Source organism: Ambystoma mexicanum, chromosome 2p (genome assembly GCF_040938575.1).
Source record: "Ambystoma mexicanum isolate Mex_15411 chromosome 2p, UKY_AmexF1_1, whole genome shotgun sequence".
NCBI lineage: Eukaryota > Metazoa > Chordata > Amphibia > Caudata > Ambystomatidae > Ambystoma > Ambystoma mexicanum.
The window spans coordinates 431,127,124-431,146,318 of record NC_090923.1 but is presented as its reverse complement, the minus strand read 5'-3'; positions in this window follow the sequence as shown (position 1 = coordinate 431,146,318).

Genomic DNA, 19,195 nt, shown 5'->3' with positions numbered 1-19,195 from the left:
GTTTTGAGGCAAAACGGTCGATAGGAGTGCAAACTTTCTTGGCGCTGTGAAGGATGGGTGCTAATTTGGTAGGACAGGAAGAGTTAAGAAAAGAAAGGGAGCTGGGTGGGGTGGTGTACATACGCAGGTTAGGGAAGGGAGAGAGGATCTCTGTGAGAGTCTCATGAATTGTAGCGGTGTTAGTGGAAACGTGATCAAAGTCATTAGCAAAAAAGAACACTAATGGATATTGGCTTGGGATGTATGAGCAAAGCTTGAATAGTTAGGTGTGTGAAGTAAGACGGTTTGACAGAGCATTGTAGAGGCGAGGACAGCAAGGGAACTTTTGTGGTCTAGAATTAGGGTGGGTGTCCATGATTTGTGCCAGCATCAGGTCACAATGCATGTTTGTTTTCGTTGTCTGGGTGTCACAGGTGATCCAGGGTTGAGGACATTGATGGGAAGGTTAGAATGTGTGTGTAGGATAATGTTGACCAAAGGTCCAAATGGAGTCATAAATGCATACAAACGTTTTAAAAAAGCAGAGTCAATTGAAGACACATGAATAGGGGAGAGAGATAATAGAGAGGTGCTCACATTATCAAGTTATGGACAGGTGAGGCCTGCTTGAATTTCCTCTTGGTAACTGAAAAGGGGAAAGGATGAGTAGAAGGTGGAAAGATGGAGACGTTAAAGTGAACAATGGAGTGATCAGATGGACAGGGGTTTGCTGCCCTTTTTCTCTACTTAAGCAGCTCTCCAGCCTCTTTTTCTTTGCAGTTGATGAGCAGGTACAAGTGGATCTAGGTCACATGACCTAAGCCCCACCCACTTGTCAATCACTTTAAACTGTGGGTGCCTTCCTGTTTTTTCCACCCTTTTTCCCCACTTAAGCAGTTCTCAGCTTATTTTTCTTTGCAATTGGTGAGCCGGTGCAAGTGGATCTAGGTCCTGTGGCATAAGCCCCATCCACCTTTTTAGCCCTTCCTCTTCCTTTCTTGTCTTAACTCTTAGATCAAGGGCATCTCTTGACCGGGTGTCCAAAGTGAAGGGCAGACAAAGAAAAGGGAAATTCCTGTTTGGATCTGTTCGGACCTGGTGGACCCAGAGTAAGAACCCCTGATCAGAATGCAGGTAAGCATGCACCGACATGTGTTTTCTCCCTCCGTGCCCACAGGCCATCCCCACCATCACCAAGCAGCGCCAACGTCAATGACATCACCCCTCCTCTAAGGCATGGACTCTGCAATGCAGCAACCTCACCCACATCAGCCCGAAGCCCATCTTCACCCCCCACTGTCCACAACACGGAAGCTGATGCTCGCCAATGTCTACTCAGCCATCACCCATGCTTCAGACATCACCAACCTCATCACTACACTCAACTTTGATACCATTTTCATCACCGAGACCTGGCTGACACCCACTTCCACCTACATCCCAACGTCCTTGTCCCTGACGGCTATTGGATCCAACAAAGAGGCCGGCTGAACAAGACAGGCAGAGGCCTCACAGTCATCCACAAGACATCGTTGCCCTGCACCAGACTTGACGTCGACAACATTGGATCCTGTGAAGTCCACTCCTGCCACTTCCCACTCTCACCAACAGACACAGTCACCTAACATCTCATCTGCAGACCACCCAAACCCAGCGCCACCTTCATCAGAGACTTCACCGTCCTTGTCACCACCATGTCCCTCATGCATGCCAACAATATCTTCCTTGGGGACTTCACCATTCCAGGCAAAAAATCCACCGAACCGATGAAGGAAGCACTCCTCTGCCTTCTCGAAACCCTCAGCCTCACACAGCACACTAAGGGCCCAGCTCATGACAAAGGTAACATCCTCGACCTAATTATTTGCACTGTCTTCCCTCCACTACATCTCTACTCTCCTGCTTGACTGAGTGGACCACCTAACCGTGCCTTTCAACATCCTGCACACCACCCCAGTCAAGCACTCCCAGCCCTGAGGGAAAGGTATAGGTCCCGCAGAATTACACTGACTGCACTTGAGGAAGCCCGCCGTAGATGGTCTAAGCAGCAGATGCAACAGTTGACCCATACCATCACAGAGGAACTGCGTGTATCCCGTGAGGTGTTGCATGGGGACCTCCGAGCCATCATGTTGCAGATGTGAGCATATCAGTACTGCATATCCGATGCCATGGAGGAACAGGCCAGGGCTATGCGTGGTGATCCTCCCTTAGTACTACCACCTTCTAATGCTACACCAGAAGGTGGTGACAACAGTGACAGCTCTCCCAATCCATAATAGCTGTGAACCCATTGAGGGGTTTTGTTTTTTTCTTCTCAACATCCGCACATGTTGGTGTTGATGTGCACCCTACCCCTCCACCCTCCTGGGTGGGCCCCTCCCCACCCTACCCCTCCACCCTCCTGGGTGGGCCCCTCCCACCCACCCAGCCACCTTGGCCTTTTTTATTTGTCTATTTTGCATTTATGTGACAGTGTGTTGCTTTGTGTGGCATCAGAGGGCATCCACTGTAGGTTCCAGCTGGACCCATAGGAGCTTGTCTCATGTTGGTGTTTGTGCCTTGGGTCCAGACACATATGCCACTCCTGCTTTCCCTTTCCATGGGCTTGCAAGGAGGGCAACGCATGACAGTAACTTACACAGATGCATTGGGCTTCCTTTCTATCAGTGGACAGTCTCAAGTCCGGCCTGTCTATACACCTGTAGTGGGATTCATGATTGTATGCCCAGTGCATAGTTGCCATCCCTTTTTGTTTGTACTTTGGGATCCATCCTTTGATCATGTTCCATCTTCATATATGGGCTTGCCTATCTGTATTATTGTTGGCCTTTGGTCTGTATGTGCTTCCCTGGCCACTTAAGTTATCAGGGCCACCCAAAATGATGGAAGGGTGGCATGTGCAAGTTACGACACGTTCATGTACTTGTGCAATTATGATTGGTCACTGTCAGACATATTCATTATTCTGGCCTGTGTATCTGGTATGTTGTACTGCCCAATTGGTGTCCCTGTGTACATCGATAGTTTGATGTGTGAAAGTAACTTGTTTATGAACTGGTTCTGTTGATTGTTGAGCCCTTTGTGACAGTGGAGTTCAGTGATGGCCTACGATTTACACTTTTGACATTGCATGCCATGGCAAGGTGTGGCGACCAGGTGACATGGAGTGTTGGATGGTTTACGTGACATACCGGCATTTAGAGGTGTACTTTGCCATGGTTTTAGTGACATGCTACATCTTCCATGTGCTACTTTTGTGCACACCAGATTGAGTTGCTTTAAGTTCTAAGGGGGCACACAATGTGGCACTTCCAAGGACAGGTTTTCAGGGGTGTAAGTTTGGGCCAGATGATTGTCCCTTTGTCATCATCGATTGTCACCTGGAATGTGCCAGGACTGTGTGCACTCTGCAGGGGATGGATTTTAGGTGCAGCCGCCGTGCATGTGGTTGGGGATGTGGGGGCACCACCATGTCAGCCGGTGTGCATGTGGTTGGGGATGTGGGGGCACCACCATGTCCACCGGTATGCCATGCCCTCTTGCAACGTTGTGCAGGACACACGCTTCCACAATGATCTTGCACACTTTCGGTGATGCATATAGTAGCTCACCACCAGAGGGGTCAAGGGAGTGGACGCGTCACTTTAGCACTCCGAATGTGCGCTCCACTATGCCCCTAGTTGCAATATGGGCTGCGTTGTGTCTTACCCAGGTTGGTGTGGTGGGGTTCCGAATTGGCGTCATCATGTAGGTGCTCAGAGGATAGGCACTGTCCCCGTTAGAGGTGAGATGGGTTGTCAGTGGTGTGGTTTTGTCTGTGTGAGACATGCATGCATTTGCAGAGCCATTTGTACTCACCAATGAGCCATGCCTCCCAGCTTCCAGTGCCCGGTGTAGGGGTGACATTCTGAATATGAAACTATCATGGGTGGACCCTGGATAGTTGGCATATACCGAGGTAATGATTCCCTTGGAATCACATACAACCTACACGTTAATGGAATGTCATTGCTTGAGATTGCAATAGATGTGCTCTGTGGCCCTATGTGGAAGTAGGGCAACATGGGTGAAATCAATGGCACCAAGCACTTTAGGGAAGTGTGCCACCCCGTGAAAGTCCTGGACCACGGCCTGCCTTTCTGTGGGTGTTCTGGGCATGTATATGTGCCTGAGGACTGAGGGACGTGCAATCATGATTGCCAACACCTGGTGTAAGCAGCGTGACTGTGTGGCCTGTGAAATGCCCCAGACTATGGCAGATGTCCGCTGAAATGACCCAGTGGCCAAGAAATGCAGTACATTGAGCACCTTTTCCAAGGGGTTCAGTGCTTGGGAGCACAGGGTAGGTGATGTGAGGCCATCTTCCCACTCCATGACCAGGTCTGATATGATATAAGGTGGAAACCTATACCTGCCATAGACCTGGTCATCAGGCATCCCAAAAAGGCTGGTCCTAGGTAAAAAAATGTGTTCCCTTGACTATCCTCCTCCTCCCCCGGTGGTGTCCCACGATCACAGCTGCAAAAAAATGGTACATTCATCGTAGCTGTATAAGTGCGTTGGCTTTTCTGCACACTTTTTATGCATTGTTTTTAGTGCGCAGTGATGCTTACCCCTGCTTTCGGGATACGGACATGTGCCGGAGATCCCTGTTCAATTCCATGAATATGTGTTGTTAGCATAAGCCACGCGCAATATGTTCCATGAATCAACAAACGGATGCTTGCACACATTTTGCACTCAAATAAGCGTTTTTCAGAGATATTTTATTCTATGAATCGGGTCTTTAGAATATACCCATATTATGTTGAAGATATTCATAATGCTTCTTTTCAGTATTAAACGCTACATCACTAATTCTTGCCCTTAATGTTTGTTTAGTATGGCGAGTTAACTGAGTCAGACTGCAAATAGTCACATTATCACTGACATAAAAACAATAATGTTCTCCCTGAAGGAAAAAGATGTACTTTCCTGATGGTCTTCTATTATTGTTTTTATTTATTTTTTATTTTGGTCCAAGAAGTGGTTCAACCCACACAAAAAAGCATATCATCTGCATAAAACATACTGTAGACAGTAGATACTTAAAGCCTGGCATGCATTTTTTAACAGGACACAGTTGGCCTTGGGAAATCAATTGAGTCCTGAAAAATGTCATCATTAGCAAAAATTCAAATAAAAAAATGAATCCTACTTCTATCCCTAATAGATGGCCAATACTGTTTTGGGACTCGTAGTGTAGATAATGAGCATCACATGTGGACATTCATAGATTTTCCTATGCGCAGCACCCTTTGTTAAACTAATTCTCCTTTACCCAATGTTTATTTCGGAAGTCTTCAGCAGAAAACGATGTGTCACAGTGAGGAGTTAAGCCAGTATATACAAAAGACTTTTGTTCACATACTTCTCCAGAAGGGAGTGATTTTAATTTAGGTGTCACTCAATTCCTCTAACTGGTTGAGAAATGCACGTTCTCTAAATGTGTGTGTAGAAGCTGCTCATCTGTCCCCGTCCAAATGCACAAGTGTTGATCAACATCCTCAAAAACCTCACTACAAGTCCATAAGAGACCTATGCAGTTGACTGTCCAGTGACAACGCTAACACAAAAATGACTCAGGCACACAAGCGTTCATGCAGGAATCATTGTCACAATTATTTTTGAATGCATAACGTCATGACATAATACATAACACAGATTAGACATATGCAGTATGTACTTTCAGCATGGCCATCAGGATCGGGACTAACTCAGAAACATCTCCAGGGTTTTTATTGATAAACATCAAATGAAAATGTTACCTTGTCATCAGATAAACAAAAACTAACAGACTGTTTGGGAAAGGGCAAAGTTATGCACATACTGGTGGACTGCCTGTTTTCAGGATCAGTCAGTATTGTCTTTGTACACTAAACGTGTATATTTGTGGGCTTCTTGGGGATGCCCCAAATCCCATGTGTGGTTGGATCCCTGAATAACATCCTGCTCTTTTGTCACAGTTCTTTCAAACTCTGGGTGTGCAGCTTGGTCGGATCCTCCCAGCAAATGGTCTCTTTGGGTCTCAGGGAACATGGTCGCCGTTTCAGCAAAGTGAAGGAAAGAGATTAGCAGGCCCAACCCAAATAGCTTGAATTGTCCTGCCCTCCTCGCTGCCACGCCATTCCCTCACCTCCTCCCAATGTGAGATCTTCCTCTTTAGATTGTGGTATGTGTATTTATTTGAAGAACATGGGTGTTAATTATGATCACAAATGACTTACATTAACACATTTGCAAACGGCGAAGGTGTTCACAAGAAGGGTGCATTCCGCCAGCAGAATTAGCACTGGTGGAATTAGCTCCAGCATCTGCCAGTATTTCCACCAGCACTTATTCTGTCGGTAGAATTACTGCCAAGAAGCATAATTATATTTCTGCCACATTAACAGTTGAAATGCTGCCGAAACACTGTGCGGTTACCGCCACCTAAAAGGTGGCGGTAAATGTATACAGGTGATGGAATTTAAATCACAGGTGCCCCCAATCCACTCAGAAAGAGTAGATAAGGCCTGCATCTGACCCAAACACACTTTCCATTCCCATGCTGCCACTTGCTGTCCATAACTGGGACATGCAGCACCTCCTGCTCCACATTGAGCTGCATAGGCAGGAACCGCAGCACAGGGCATGTGGTGCAGAGAGGAGGAAGGGACACCATGCAAGGCGAGCACCAATTTCACAGGCCAGGCCCTCGCCCTGGGCATTTACTGATGTCATTACCGTATATCAACTGACCAGGGAGACCATTTCAGAGGTACTGGCCATGAGCCACAAGAACATCCAGAGTAGAATCGGTATCAGGACAGCACTACCTCCACTGCTAAAGCTTCTGTCAGTGATATATTTTCTTGCCAGTGGCACCTTTCAGCACACTGGCAAGGTGCATGGCATATCCCAGCCCACTTTTTCACTTGTGCTCGGGCAGGTGCTGGAGGCATTCCAGAGCCGTACATCCCAATACATCTCCCTGCACCACTTCTCTGGCACAGATAAATGCCACAAAGTCACATTTCTATGCAGCAGGCTGCATGCCAAACATAATTGCAGCGCTAATCTGCACTCATGTGGTGTTGTTTGTCCTCCAAGGTATCCAAAGGGGCATACCACAACAGGAAGAATTTTCACTCCATGAATATGCAGGTTACGTGCGACTCTGCCCTAACAATAACATACTGCTACGCCCGCTTTCCTGGATACACCCACAATACCAACGGACATGGTTGCTGGGTGAGAACAAGTGCCATCACACTATACAATCCCTCAGCACCAGTTGAATGTCATGTGAAGGGGGATGGAAAACTTCTACTACTGATCAATGCATGCCCTGTCAAGACCACCTACATGCACGACCAGCCCTCTCCGGTCATACATGACACCCACCAAACCACAGGACTAGTCCCAACAGGACTATGAAGTAGTGTGACAGAAATGCATATTGCCCAAGCAAGTAACTCATGCACATGAATATCACTACAGGAACCACAATGCATAGGGCACACATACCTACACAGCCAATGCAGCAGTTCAGCACTGCACAATGACAATGCAACATTGACAGATACTGATGGCATGTACACTGCAAACCATGTTTGTGAATCCATTGAGGAAGACATGCACAAAGAACAACAAATCACCCAGCAGGGCACTATTTGACAGCACAGTACAGGCCCAACAAAGACAGCATGCACATTTTAAATCCTATCACAGGCCATGTCTGCGCAATGTGTTTGTGAACTGTGTTCACAGTGTATCTCTAAGTGGCAGGGAACATGTACCCCTGTTGTATATCACCCTTCATTGAATTATTGAAAATTAAAACCATGTAGTACAGATGCAACCTAACTGCATCAAGCGAGTGCCCATCAACAAGACATGTAACATGCTACGCATCGTCAATGCACTGTGGCTGGCATCTGTGTTCTATGCTTTTGCAGGTGACTCTGGCTATCCCCAGCTCCCATGGCAGATGTTGCCTGCAATGAGGCACATGACAGGACCAGACTCTGCATTGCGCAAAACTTTGGCCTGTTGAAGGCACTTTTCCTGTACCTGAACCATACCAGAGGGGCCAGATATTCGTTGCTTGTGCCATGCTGCACAACATCTTCCTCAGGTGAAATGATCCCCTGCCCCTAGATCTTGACATGCCTCCCTAGCAGACAAGGATGCACAGATTGAGCATAAGGAATCCAGGGATGGACATCTGGTGTGACAAGAACCAACTGAACATTTTTTCTAGGCACATTACTTTTCAAATGCATCACACTTTTGTATATACACACATTTTGAATATATCACCTTCACACAAAAAGTATAGTCCTCGCATTTCTTCTAGTGAAGTTTTTTCTTTTTAACAACTGTGGTGAGCAAACATCCCCAAAAGCCCTGAATTTCTGTCAGGTTTTTAATGGTCACCTGGCAGTTCTCCATGGGGACCAGCTAACTCCAGATGGCATCCAATTAATGTTGTTTCACAGCCTGTGTACTATGGAGATGGCCAGGGCTGACGTAAGGGGACCTGAAGCCTGTCTCTTCTCCATCAGGTGTACCATTCCCACCACTCCCTGTGATGGGCTCACTCTGGTGATAGGAAAGGCTGTCTGCCTCAGGTGATGAGGGGGAGTAAGGGGGTTGATGGGTGGGTGCAGGTGTTGTGCCATGTGTGTCACTGACCTCAGGGATCACCACAGGGCCTGGCTGTGGTGCTGCAATCGCAGCTGCTCAGGGTGCTGCACCTGCAGCTGCATGTGGAGTGCTGGTGGAGGGGCCACTTGGCACATTTTAGGGGACTGTGGCTGCCTTGCCACCTGATACAGCATATATGCTGCTGCTGTGCAACGGCCCCTGGTGCCCCACTCCTGCTCTTTCCAGGGCTGCCATGTGCAGAGGTCGGGGTTGGTGTGCTGCCACCAGTGGAGGTCTTCTGGGAAGTGGAGGGCCAAGCCTCATCATCCTGAGTTGATTATGAACCTGTTCGGTGGATAATGATATGCTGTCAGCCATTGGTCATGTTAGTACCTGAGCAAGTGAGACACTCATGCAACATGATTAATGGTCATCCTACACACTTTTTGTGTCATGGGCAGGGTAATTTTCAGGCCAATGGCTCCAGCTCATCGAAGGTGGGAGTAGGGTCTTCTGAGGTCATATGTGGCACGCAAGGGCTCTTTGCCGGTTGGTATGCCATTATGGATTGTTGACATGGTGGCACAGGGGAGTCACTTGGAACCTGGACTTTCACAGCACACACAGATGCTTCTCATGGCTCCATGGCTTCACATGCACATTTCCCCTATGGTGCATGTACATTTCAGCAGTATCTCACCTTTTCTTGAACATGCATGTGGTCACAGTGGCTTTGTACACATTGCTATTTAGTTGCCCATTCCCCTGACCACTGGGTGCATCTATGCTGGGGGAAATATGATTTTTCACAGTGCATTCTCATGGGAGAGGGAACTTAAAGACTCGCCAGCATCTCCTTAGCTGCTTGTTCCCACTTTGTTGCTGCAGACTTCTTCTATCCCGTCCATGTGGAGGATTCTGCTGGACTTTTCATCCCATGGGGTCAGGACAAGTGGTACGATGGTGCCAACCTCCTGTGGCAGAATTATCATGCCTCTGGTTGGCAATGAGGCTTCCACCCTGGCCTTGAGGTCATTCCATATTTTGGGGCAGTCCTCGCTGTTCCGTAGGACAATGCCCACTGCCAGAACCTTGTCTCGGTTGCTACCACAGCTACCACCTCATCCGCCAAGACCTGCAGTTACTCCTCGCTGAAGTGCTGCTTTCACAGCCTCATCTCCATCATCTTGCCTTTGCCCCTTATCCTGTAAAGGGAGCCACATGACTGTAGGCTTCGGGTGGCACCAGGAAATGGGAGATTCGGGGTGAATTGGATTTTTAAAGATGACCACTGCTACAGAGGGTGCTAGAGAGCCGTCCAAGATGGCGGCCTCCCTGTGAGATCTGTGTAGCTCCCATGAAATCCTGAATAATCATCGCCCCTGTGGTGATTAAATCGAATGCAGCCGCCTCTCAGTTTTTGCTGAGGCGATTCCGCTCAGAACAAAGTCATTATTCTGCCCGTCGCCTGACGGTTCATACCGGATACCCAGTGGAGAAGAACCTCCCCCTTACCCCTGTCAGCGTGGAACAACGGCCTCCGTCAGAGAGGGGAAGAAACCATGTGTGGAGGGCGGCCAGCAGCAGGATGGATCGGCGCTCGGAAAGAACTTCCAAGCAGTGCCGGCCGCGCCACGCCGGAGCCCTAGACTGCCGAGAGGAGCCAGTGGGCGCGAGGTCGCTGCACCGGAGCAAGCAGAACAATGCCAGACGCCCGTGCCTCCTCCGACTGCAGACCAGGTACGAGCACACTGCGTGCCCTCTGAGTCACTTGCCCGTGCGGCAGGCCCGCCTGAGACCCCGGTCCTCCCGTGTAACATAAAGATTTTTAACAGCTGCTGAGGCACAGGGGAGAGACTTGCTGGGCCTCCGGAGACCAGTGCGGGCGAGCGGGACAGCACCGGTCACCCGAGCCTAAACCAGCTGCGCACCAAGCACGAGAGCCCTGCACGCCCTTATAAACACTCGCACAGCGAGCCCGCCTGAAACCCCGGTCCTCCCGAGTGACATAAAGCTCGCCAACAACCCCTGGAGCTCTGGGAAACCCCGCGCCCAAGATCACACGCGTGGAGGGAGCGGGGATCAAGGCCGCACAGCCCCAAACCACCACAAAAACACATCCCACAGCGCTGCAACTGTCCAAGAGGGAGCAGCCCCAACCATTGACCACAGCAAGGGCTTAAAACTGAGGCAGTGTTCCCAAAGCCCAACACAGGCACGCCTATCGGTGGATTCACGCGGTAACGGGCAAAATTGAACTGCGCCATACCATAGGACCTCGGAACACAGACAGTGTAACCTAACAGCCTAGTTGCACTTGGCACCAGCGGAACCACAGCACTACGCCCTGATCTAAAGGTATCACCTCTGTGCTCCCCACAAAATCCCGTCAACAGCACACTACCTAAGAAGGGCCACATACTGCCGGAGACAACAATATCACGTCTAAGAGACAAACAACAGGCGCGTGATCCCTGAGGTTGTTGATACCGCTTTGCCAGACATCATCTGAGGCTCTGAGGCTCTGTCCCAACATCTCCCCAGGCTGTACAGACACGGGAGCGTCATGCCAATACCTCCAAAAGAGGTCTCAATCCTGCCTAGTACAAGACGGCGCCCAGTACAAGATTATCACGATCACCCAGCCGGAAATCTCTAGGTTGTCCCGCATTGCCTCCCAGGCACTCCAGCACCCGCACCTACATCGATCATGGGGAATCCTGATATGTCGCAAAGAAAACTGAACTTTGAAAGCAGCACCTCGGCCATATCGACCCCCTCTAACAGCAGAACTCAATCACCCAATCAAGCACCAACCCAAGATGAAGAAGAAGCACTTGATGTTGACATTAGAGAAATTCTCCTTGATCTCAAAGCAGGCATAGGAGGTCTAGGAATCAAATTCGACACAATCTCCTCAAAATCTGACCAGCTCCAACACCGGCGGGACAACCATGCGGATAGGCTGGATACAGTTGAGTAGAGAGTACCTGACCTCGATGATGGCGCAACAGCCCTAACTTCCATAGAATCCTTACTAGAAGCGCAAATGAAAGCAGTAAGTGCCAAAAACGAGGACCTGGAAGGTCGCTCTCGACGTAACAACATAAGGATAGTCGGAGTGAGGGAATAACAACTTACCACCAAAATGGAGATACATGTGGAGAAGATTTGCATAGATCTTTTTGGAACAGAGACCCTCTCCAAGTTGTTTGTCGTCGAGAGAGCCCACAGAGTTCCCAACACAAGGCCAATCCCAGGAGCTAACCCTCGCCCAATCATAGCAAAACTGCTAAACTACAGAGATCGAGATACAATTCTTAGAGCAGCCAGAGAGAAAGGTGATCTTCAATACGAAGGTGATAAGATTCAATTCTTTCCAGACTTCTCCCAAGCAGTCCAAGCGCAAAGAAGATCGTTCACGGCCATGAAACACAGATTACAAGAAAACCAAATCCAATACTCAATGCTCTTCCCGGCGAAACTCTGCATCCCATACGAAGGAAAAACCCAGTTCTGTAATACACCAGAAGAAACCAGTGACTACCTGGACCGCGCTGGCTGTTAGCCCGACACACACAACAGAAGACCACAAAGGGGCGATCGACCAAGGAGAGATCCGCCATAAAACTCACTCCACAGGTAACAAAACAGAGGCATAAGGTCATCATAGATGTTTTCAGAACAACACCACAGAGCAAGATCGTAACAGTAGTTGGGAGCCAGCCCCCTCTTGGAGGGCCACTAGCGCCCCAAGCACAGCAAAGTTGGCTGTATGGTTGACAAGGGACTGTTCATTGTGGGCCAGTTGGGGGTTGCCCACTCAAGGGAGGGAAGTTAGTTCTACAGTGCCACCATTAACCTCTCACCCTCGTTCCACGACTCTCATGCAGCTAATCGCCAACCGGGCGATAACCAAGTTCTCCGGCCAAGTCTCCAGCCATATCCTCGAGTCCCAGCCCGACCGACCATAACAATCCTCTCAAATGGCAGTGACGATGTTCAAGATCGCCACCTGGAACATCCGTGGCGGTAACCAACCAGCAAAAACAAGGAGCATCCTCCAATACCTCCGTAGACATACAATTAACATTGCCATATTACAGGAAACTCATCTCCTGCCTTCATCAGAACATCTTTGGGCCAAATCCTGGGGCCGTCATCGATATTTCTCATCCTATTCGTCTTACGCCAGAGGAGTAGCGATCCTAATTGATATGAAAACTAATTTCAGCTTTATCGACTCAAGGAGGGACTCGGAAGGGAGGGCCCAACTAGTGAAAGGGATAATCGCAGGTAAAGAGGTAGTGATAGTAAACTCATATGCTCCAAACACCGATGGACCAAATAACTTCAACTGGGTGATGTCCCAATTAGGAATGACCAATGTAACAACCATCATACAACAGGAAATCCATCCAAAGCCAGTGCCCAAGTTCAAGAGATCTGTCAAACCTTCAATCTAACCGACACGTGGAGACAACACACCAAGACGCCATAGACTACACCTTCTATTTAGCCGTTCATACCACCAGTTCCCGGATTGATTACATCCTGGCATCAACCCACAGCCCGTTCAACTGGGGGCCACGCTCCTTTTCCGACGACTCCATGGTCACATTAGACGTCACCCTGGCCAGCTCCACAATACCCGGAATTAACTGGAGATTTAAACCCGGGTCACTTACGGACACCATATTCGAAGCAGAAGTCCGCCAAGAAATTATTTCCTTCATAGAAAGAAACCAGGTTTCTGTCGACTCAGCCAGCACCATCTAGGAAACACTAAAATGCTACATGCTGGGAATATGCCTGGCAAAAGAAAACAGCATACTAAAAGTGATCCACAGAGAACTGTCCAGCAGTGAACTACGCCTGAAGGAACTAGAGCTTAAATCCTCCACAACCCCTGACCCACGTATCCAGGTCTTAAAGGAAGAACTCTTGCAGTTTAAAGAAAAAGCACAACGAGAACAAAAATTCCTAGGCCCCAAAAACCAGATCCGGCAGCACGGAGAAGGGCAAAAACCGGGGGCTCTGTTAGCCCGTCTTCTTACAATAGACAAAATACCATCCCGTGTCGAACACATCCAAGACGCACAAGGACAACTGGTATACAAAGAAGAAAAAATCGCCACCGCGTTTTGAGATTTCTACCAAAACCTGTACAGCTCCAAAGGCACCTTGGACCCTGAGCTAATACAAGTGCTCCTCAACGACACAGAACTATACTGGGTGAACTCAGATCTGCGTGAACCCCTAAACACACCCATAACCTTGGACGAAATCCAGGAAGCAAGAAAATCCCTACCAAACACCAAGGCACCTGGACCTGATGGGCTCACTGGGGAGTTCTACAAGGCTTACGCTACTATCGTGGCCCCTCTCCTACTCCGGGTCTATGAAGAATCAGTGGAACGTGGAAACCTCCCCCCTAAAGTACGCAAAGCTAATGTAATTGTGCTACACAAAGCCGGCAAACCCATAGAAGACTGTGCATCATACAGGCCGATCTCCTTGATCAACCTGGACAATAAGATCCTGGCCAAAATCCTGGCAACGCGGCTACTTCCTCTAATGCCGGTCCTGGTACTCGGTGATCAAGCTGATTACATCCCAGGGCGCAGTACAACCTACGGCATCAGAAGACTGTTCGGCGTCATTGAGGCCCTATACACAGCACAACAGGCAATTGCTGTACTACTTGACACTGAGAAAGCGTTCGATTCAGTGGAATGGCCCTTCATGTTCGCAACACTCAGGCAAATGGGTCTGGGCAATTTCTTTATTAAGTTAGTATCCTTGTTGTATAACGGCCCACGCTCATACATCACACTGGGAAACACCATATCCTCAGGCATTACACTGGAGCGCGGAACTTGGCAAGGCTGCCAACTCTCAGCCCTTATTTTCACCCTAGTGATGGAGCCCCTGGCCTCGAGGCTACGAGCCAACCAACGACACCGAGGTCTAAAGTTTGGTCCCCATAGTCTAATTGTCTCCCTTTACGCAGACAACGTCATGTTGTTTGTCAGCGATCCTCAGGACAATCTTAACCCTGTAATGCGGGAAGTTATAAAATTTGGACAAATGTCAGGCCTAAAAACTAAGCATTCAAAATCAATAGTGTTTCCCTTAACCCCCAATACAACGGTGTTTAAAGACGATCATGGGCTTAAATGGGAAAACACAAATGTTTGTTACTTAGGTATCTACATGTCCCGTAGTCACGATGAGGTATAAAGTGATAACTACACAACCACACTACAATCCCTGCAAGAAAGGGTCAATAGATGTAAGTCTCTGCCATTAACACTTTGGGGCAGAACCTCTCTGACGAAGATGGTTATCCTTCCCAAACTTCTTTACCTCTTCACGAACATTCCACTACTCATCCCCAAATCCTTTCTCCAAAAAGTCAAGAGCTTGATCCTGGAGCTAGTATGGGAAGGGAAACCAGCACGTGTAGCATACAGCACACTAACACTACCTACGTCAAATGGTGGCCTGGCACTCCCTGACATGGAAAGATACTAATGGGCGGCTCAGGCATAATTCCTGAGCCACTGGTACTCGACTCAACTAATTCGCCCAGATGTACAAGTGTAGCGCGCCCTAGCCTCCCCCAACCTGCTAAGAGCCGTCATTATCAGTCACATCCCAGTCCCCCACCAAACATTAAATACGGTTCTATCCACGTATGCAATCTGGAAAAGGATTGCAAACAAATATGAAGTGCCTATACACTTTTCCCCCCTCTTGCCAATGTAATTCATTCCCTGCATCCCCCTCACGAATGAGAAAGTATGGGCAGACAATCCTTTGGTGATCTTTTACCAGAGGGCACCTTCCTAACCCTGCAAATGGCCAAAGACAGAGGAGGAGTCACCTCACTTGACGTATTCCTCTATTTTAGACTGCGCCACACTCTTCAAGGGTGGTTCCCCTCATTCCCCAAACAACCACCAACATGGGATCTATTACACAACGTAATCCAAGCGCAAGGGGAGGGCAGACTGGTGTCACTGTTGTACAAATGCCTTTTAAGCAACACCGAGAAACTCACTCCAAAGTTCAGCAAAAATGTGAAACTGCTATCACAGAAACAGAGGACTGGTCTTATATTCCCCGGCAAACTCGAAAGATAGCACTAAACACCGGGTATAAACTAATTCAATTTAACTTTGTACACCAAACCTACTATACCCCAGTCATGAAAAACAAACACCATCCAGAGGTATCAGCCCAATGCGAAAGATGAGCATCGGCTTGCCCAGGAATATACCACTTCTGGACTTCCATTATACAAATAACAGCCGACATCATAGGTGAGCAAATAATCCCTCTCCCGCTGGGTGCCCTCCTCAGTCTCCCTAAATGTCATGATCTCTGCTTCCAAAAGGTCAGGGTTTTCCCAACTCCCTTGGAAGCAGATCCATAACCCAGGTTCCGAGTGCCAACCAGTCCCAATTGGGACCTTTTGGACCCAGTCCTGGCGCCAGTGGCACCAGGCTCATTAATATGCCCAGTCCCAGCGCTGGAAGCGCCGGGCTCATAATGCTTGGGTGGACTTACCTGCAGCAGACCATGCTGCTTACTTGCCTGCCAGTTGAGCCTCTGATCCTCTTCTGTTTGGAACTACTTTTCCTGTTGGGTGGGGCAGGAGCCACTCCCTAGATTCAGAACACTGGAACTCTTCTGGAAAGCAGGAACTCTTTTCTTACCTAGGCGTGGCTGTGGAAGGAGACACCTAAGCACTACAGGAGGCTATTTAAACCACACCCGATGGATGAATCTTGCTTTGCGTTATTCTGCATCCTCTGCAGCAGAACGCTCAGTGTGTCTTCTGCATCTGATCCTGGGCCTAAGGAAAAAGGCTTACCATCCTGAATCCAGTCTTCAGCAACACCTATAAAGACAAGAAAGAACAGGTTAGCATTACGGTCTTCAGTGACAGCTCTTCACTTACCTGGTCCATCGGCTGTCACCAACGCCTCGCGCTGCATTCCGGCATCTGAAAGACAAAGGCTTACCTACTCTTCGTGTGCTCCGGAGGTCTTCACACTGCATTCCGGCATCTGAAAGACAAAAGCTTACCAACTCTTCGCACGCTCCGGAGGCCTTCGGCGCTGCATCCCGCATCTGAAAGACAAAACAAGGTGCGTTTAAAGACATTGGGGAACTTTAATACTCACGTGCCATTACTCCTTTCCACATCTAACCCAGTGGGTATTCCGGCACCCTGCAGCCGCTCCGAACTTGTACCTGCAAAATAAAAAGACAGTTAGAGCGCATCGTGAAGCAGGCAACAAGTGCTTACTTACGTGCTTCCAGGCGCTTCTATTCATCACACGGGCTCCATCTTCAACTCACTTCAGCCCGTCATCCGCCATCGCCGGAACCCTGCAAAACAAGAGGCATCATTACTAAAGACTTTAAAGACATTAGAATTACTCGAAACTTACCGTTCGTGCAGTAAACGACGGACAGCAGTCCTCTGAAGTCAAGAGGCCTGCTCCCCTTATCCAGTGAAGAAACTGGTTACAGCACCCTGCCCCGAGGCAGATGGAGAGCACAGCGTTCACTTACCTAAGGTGAGAGCGTTAACCTTTGGGGTTCTACAGGAGAAGAGAAAGGGAAGAAGAGAGAGACATTCAATAACCCAGTTCCTTAATCCCATATTTTCTATCTGCAGACATCTTACCCTTCGAGTCAGACATACAGTGCACAGAGGTCCAGCCCAAAGAGCCAGTCGTGTGTTACATATCACCTTTGAAGATACGGTACACGCCCAGTCAAGACCGGCGCCTCTACGGGAATCAGGTGAGCGTTACAGAACGCAAAGCCTACCACAAAACTCCCGTCCAGGCGCTATGGAAACCTTGGATACCGACCAGCTAGCCCAGTTACTTGGGGAACTAAGGGCAGAAGTGCATGCAGCCCGTCAGGAAACTAACGCTCTAAGAAGGGAACTGATTATTTCCAAGGAGCGAACAGATGATCTCGCTAGACAATTGCTACAGTCACAAGCCGGACAGACCCCGTTACCCGCATCTGGGGGAAATCTTCCTTCTACATCCTCTATGAATCCAGTGCAGATCAACCTACCTGGGAATGTACCTCTGGCTCCGCCCGAACGATTTTCTGGTGACCCAAAGAGGTTTGCAGTATTTATCAATCAGTGCCGGTTGCATTTCTTATGCCGGCCAGCAGCCTTTCCAACTGATCAAGCTAAAGTAGCTTTCGTGCTTTCGTACCTTAGTGGCAATGCGGCAGACTGGTCGATCCCTCTAGTAAATCAAGATGATCCGGTCCTCCATGATTTTCAAGCTTTTCAGCTCAGTATGGAAAAACTGTTCGCAAGACATTCACAGGGGCAGGCCTTGGACAATGAGCTTCTTTCGTTGCGACAAGGTAATCAAGACCTTTTGGCTTATATTGCGTCTTTCAACAGACTGATAGTGGAAACTCAATGGCCTGAGGACAAAAGGATTACGCTGTTTTATAGAGGTCTACGTGGAGAGCTCAAAGATGTGTTAGCCCAAGTAGTGAATCCCCCACAAGATTGTTCGGACTATATAGACTTAGTCGTTCAAATAGATCACAGACTGCAGAACAGGAAGGCCGATCGTTCCAAGTTTGATGCTCGAGTATTTTCCAAACCACCAACTCCTTCCAAAGGAGTAGACTCCGGGGAACCCATGCAAATAGGGGGTCTGAAAGGTCCTCTAACACAAAAGGAGCGGGAAAGGAGAAAACAGTTGCAATTATGCCTCTATTGCGGAAACTCAGGGCACTTTCTTCGAGACTGTCCGGTGAAACCTGCCAAGAAGGGAGTAGGAGCTGCAGTTACCAAAGTTACAAACTCTGAGCAGGGAAACGACCTCGCCCGACAAGAATAGAGGTCCTCTTGCCGAGCGTGAAAACCAGTTCCGTGACCTCGCATTTCGTGATACCTATGGTCCTCATTAGCCCTGATAATCCGGATCGATTACATGCAATTGAAGCTTACGTCGACAGCGGTGCCATTGGCAATTATGTGGATCATGAAATGGTTTTGAGGATGAATCTAACTCTTTGTCCCAAGGCTGTAAAGGACGTCATTACTACGGTGGATGGTACGGAAATAGCCTCCGGGCCAGTAACGCATACCACTCAAGAGGTGACGCTAGTAAGTCAAGATGGACACCATGAGAAGATCGTGTTCGATGTGATCAAGGCCCCTCAGTTTCAGATTATTCTAGGAATACCTTGGTTAGAGAAACACAATCCTCTGATCGATTGGCGAGCAAGAACGGTCCAGTTTCCAGAATGTGTCTCTACTTGTCACCCTCCACCTGGTGTTGCACTGGCAGCAATTTCTTCAGAGACTCCCTAGTTACCTCCCGAATACCTAGAATACCAAGATGTTTTCCGGAAGGATCAGGCTAACTCTCTACCTCCTCATAGGTCGTATGACTGCCAGATAGACCTGATAGCTGGATCTACTCCTCCTTGTAGTAGAATTTATGCCCTCACCGAGCCTGAGAACCTTCACCTTCGA